Source organism: Triticum dicoccoides, chromosome 4A (genome assembly GCF_002162155.2).
Source record: "Triticum dicoccoides isolate Atlit2015 ecotype Zavitan chromosome 4A, WEW_v2.0, whole genome shotgun sequence".
Taxonomy (NCBI): domain Eukaryota; kingdom Viridiplantae; phylum Streptophyta; class Magnoliopsida; order Poales; family Poaceae; genus Triticum; species Triticum dicoccoides.
Window position 1 is genome coordinate 565,920,567 of NC_041386.1, and position 5,033 is coordinate 565,925,599.

A 5,033-nucleotide genomic window follows, 5' to 3' on the forward strand; every position below is an offset into this window, starting at 1 on the left:
GGGGGGTGGGGGTTCGTCCCGATCCCGATCTGGATCGGGGAAGGGACGAGGGGTCGTGGGGAGGGGGAGAGAGGAGTGGGGGTCGGCTAGGGTTCGGTCGGGGAGGGGGGGTTAAGGGAGTGAGGGGGCCGGATGGGCCGGTGGGCGGGCCGGATGGGTCGTTTGGCCTAGTTGGCCAGGGGGTTTTCCCCTCCCCTTATTTATTTTGTTTGTTTTCTTTTCTTATTTTTCCTTTTCTGTTTTAATTCATTTTAATAACTTAGACCTTTTATAAAAGGTGTTTACTCCACCATAATTACCGATGCAATATTTGGCAACCCCTGAACATTTTAGTTTTAATTTTTGAAAACTTTTATTGCTAAAATTTATTGCTATCGTAAGTCAACCCCGATCATAAATTTGAATTAGAATTTCGAGACAGTTTTGAATTAACCCGTGGTTAACTACAGTGACAAGGGTGACGTGGCACCATCAACGTGAGATTACTGTAGCATGATTACTCGGGCGTCACAGCTTATGTGATGTGCATTACCGAGAGGGCCCAGAGATACCTCTCCGACAATCGGAGTGACAAATCCTAATCTTGAAATACGCCAACCCAACATGTACCTTTGGAGACACCTGTAGAGCACCTTTATAATCACCCATTTACGTTGTGACGTTTGGTAGCACACAAAGTGTTCCTCCGGTAAACGGGAGTTGCATAATCTCATAGTCATAGGAACATGTATAAGTCATGAAGAAAGCAATAGCAACATACTAAACGATCCGGTGCTAAGCTAATGGAATAGGTCATGTCAATCAGATCATTCACCTAATGATGTGATCCCGTTAATCAAATAACAACTCCTTGTTCATGGTTAGGAAACATAACCATCTTTGATTAACGAGCTAGTCAAGTAGAGGCATACTAGTGACACTCTGTTTGTCTATGTATTCACACATGTATTATGTTTCCAGTTAATACAATTCTAGCATGAATAATAAACATTTATCATGATATAAGGAAATAAATAATAACTTTATTATTGCCTCTAGGGCATATTTCCTTCAGTTTTGTACCTTATAAACGATTTCTTCTTATGTTCTCCGCTAGATAGGAACTTTGGAGTGATTCTTCGTTGCACTTCAAGGGATGGTTATATGATCCAATTATATTAGCATTGTTGAGAGATTGCACTAGCGAAAGTACAGACCCTAGGCCTCATTTTCAAGCATTGCAATACCGTTTGTGCTCCGTTTTATCAATTGCTACCTTACTATTTTTTATTATTCTTATGACAAAAATCAATATCTACTGTCATTACTACGCTTTTATTACCATCTCTTCACCGAACTAGTGCACCTATACAAATTACCATTGTATTTGGTGTGTTGGGGACACAAGAGGATTTTTGTTATTTGGTTGCAGGGTTGTTTGACAGAGACCATCTTCATCCTACGCCTCCCATGGATTGATAAACCTTAGGCCATCCACTTGAGGGAAAATTGCTACTATCCTACAAAACTCTACGCTTCGAGGACCAACACGAGTCTACAAGAACAAGTTGTGTAGTAGACATCATATATAAGATAGAAACTTGATAACCCAATTGACTTGGCTTGAGACAATATGAATGATGAAGATCTCTTAATTCTTCATGATGTAGCCAAGTCTCCAATGCCCTCCAGCAACACCTATTGATCACGTTTGAGCTAGTTGGCCCCCAACCAAGTTGGGTCCTAAGAGGTTAGTCACAATAGGCTTGGCTACCCGAATGGTTCTTTTCTTGACACCACTTTGGGTACCAACAAATTTGGCAAACACATTGCCAACCTTATCCTTCCCAAGGGAATACACATCATCAATTATAATAGGGTTGGATAAGGTACCATTCGTGCATGAAGAAGTGACCTGACCTTTCTCATGACATAGGTAGCAACGTCTACTCTTCACTTTCTTCTCACTTGATTTATCAACTTGAGAAGCATTAGCTTGAGTCTTCTTGGGAAAAGTCATTTCTTCAACTTGAGGTTGAGCATGAGAGTGAACTTGTGGCTGCTTCCCTTGTTGCTTGTCACTAATGGGCTTCTTCATCAATGGGCAAGATCTAACATGATGCCCTTCAACTTTGCACTTGAAGCAAACAATCTTGGCTGAAATCTTGACTTGTTCTTGGCCCTTCTTATTGTTCATCTTGGACTTGTTCTTGGCCCTTCTTCTTGTTCATCTTGGACTTCTTCTTATTGGAGTTGAATACAAGTCCAAATTTGTCATTGGGGGATTTTTGCACACTCAAGATATTGTTGAGTGTGGATTTCCCTTCATGACTCTTTTCCAAGTCTTTCTTCAAAGAAGTGACTTGGGCCTTGAGCTCGTTGATTTCCTCTACATGGTTAGTATCAACACAAGTACTAGAGGAAGTATAAGCTTCATCATTAGAGCAACAAGGCAAGGAAAGCAATTCATCACAAGATGTACCAACATTGTGAGTAGATGAATTACAAGGACTAGCACATGGCAATATAGCATTTTGACTAGAAGTAGTGCTAGTATCCACATGAGGCTCACTAGATGTTACCTTAGCAATCATGGCCTCATGAGATATATTTAGCACATTATGGGATACTAGAATATCATCATGAGAGCTTGACAGCTTTTCATGACTTTCTTCCAATTTCCCATAATTGCTAGATAGCAACTCAAGTTGAGCCCGTAGCTCAACATTCTCCTTTAAAATGGATGCTTCACAAGTAATAGAGTTAGTAGCACAAGCATCATCAATAATAGCAATAGGAGAAGGCAACTTGGCAAGCTCTTTTGAATATGAAGCTTTAAGTTGTGCATGAGACTCGGTGAGTTTGACGAGCTCACTCTTAATGACCCTTGAGCCATTTTTGAGGTGCCCAAAGTCCTCAAGGAGTTTAGCATGCGCAACTTCAAGCTTCTTATTTTTAGTTTCAAAATCATTGGCCACCTCAAGAGCTCTGTCATGAGATTACTTCACTCTAGATAGTTCTAGAGCTAAAGTCTCCTCAAGAGATTCCTTGGTGGTCTGTTCAAGTTCAAGAGCTTGAGAGAGATCCGCAATCTCATTAGCGTAATCACGCTCATGACCTTCCATTTTTTCAATGGTGACCTGATGCTCCTCAAGATGAGATTCCAACTCCTCAATATGATTCTTGCCCTCAATGGCACAAGTTGGAACGAGCAATTTTATTTTTATGAAGAGCTTTAAAATCATTTCCCCCTTAATTTTTAAGTAGGCAACATTATCATTCTCTTCATCATTATCCTCATCACCATTAGCACTAACATCATCATCAAGAGACATATTGGGTTTCAAAGTAGGAGATACCTTTGAAGCCTTAGCCATAAGGCATAAAGCAATAGATGATGATGTAGGATCCCTTGAAGCACCATTTAAGACTACATCTTGTTCCATGGAGTGTCGAGTTTCCTCTACATTGTTAGCACAACAACTCGAGGAAATAGATACATGTTTATCATGCCAACAAGACATAGCAAGCATGTCATCATGAGATTTGAGCAAGCAATTTCTGCATGATATGCAAGGACTATCAACACAAGCATGTGAAACATGTAAGGTGCTCGAAGTGTTAAAGTCCAAAGAAAGACCATTGCAATAAGATAATGATGAAGGATCACCAAGAACAAGAACACTATCATCATTGCAATGACCAACACTACTCACCATAGCATTACCTTGTGGTAATCCATATGTAGGTGAAGTAGAAGAAGTTGAGAAGGCAACACGGCCGGAGGTGGAGGGAGAACAATCATCCCCACAAATCTTGGATACACCATATTTATCTTGAAGCTTTGTCCACAACTCATGAGCATCCCGGAATGGTATGATTTGAAATATAACTACATTGCTCAAAGCATCGAAAAGCACATTAGAAGCTTGAGCATTGAGATAAGAGTTTTTCTCATCCTCTAAAGATAATCTTTGGGGATCCTTTGGAGGAGAAAAACCCATATCTACAATTTGCTCTAAATTTGGGTCCACGACCATGAAGAGATTAAGCATGTGAATTACCCAAACATCAAAATTTGTGCCATCAAAACTAAGAGTGTCAGAGAATCCTAATCCCCTAGTCGACATCTTTACTCTCTAGGAGGTAAATCCTAATAAAGAGAGACGAGGCTCTGATACCAATTGCGAGATCGTGGATGTCGCCTAGAGGGGGTGAATAGGTGCTTTAAAATAATTATGGTTTAGGCTTGAACAAAAGCGGAATAAACCTAGCGGTTAAATTGTCAAGCAAAAAACCTACAACAACTAGGCTCACCTATGTGCACCAACAACTTATGATAAGCAAGATAAACTACTAGGTGATAGCAAGATATATGACAAGAAACAATATGGCTATCACAAAGTAAAGTGCATAAGTAAAGGGCTTGGGTAAGAGATAACCGAGGCACGTGGAGACGATGATGTATCCCAAAGTTCACACCCTTGCGGATGCTAATCTTCATTTGGAGCGGTGTGGAGGCACAATGCTCCCCAAGAAGCCACTAGGGCCACAACAATCTCCTCACGCCCTCGCACAATGCAAGATGTCGTGATTCCACTAAGGGACCTTTGAGGGCGGTCATCGAACCCGTACAAATGGCAACCCTTGGGGCGGTCACCGAACCCGTACACTTTGGCAACCCTTGGGGGCGGTCACCAGAACCCGTCAAATTGCTCAGGGTGATCTCCACAACCTAATTGGAGACCCCGATGCTTGCCCGGAGCTTCACACCACAATGATTGAGCTCCGAACACCACCAACTGTCTATGGCGCCCAAGCACCCAAGAGGAACAAGCTCAAGGGTACCAAGCACCCAAGAGTAATAAGCTTCTCAACTTGTAACTTCCACGTATCACCGTGGAGAACTCAAACCGATGCACCAAATGCAATGGCAAGGTCACACGGAGTGCCCAAGTCCTTCTCTCCTAAATCCCACCAAAGCAACAAATGCTAGGGAGGAAAATGAGAGGAAGAACAAGAAGGAGAACACCAAGAACTCCAAGATCTAGATC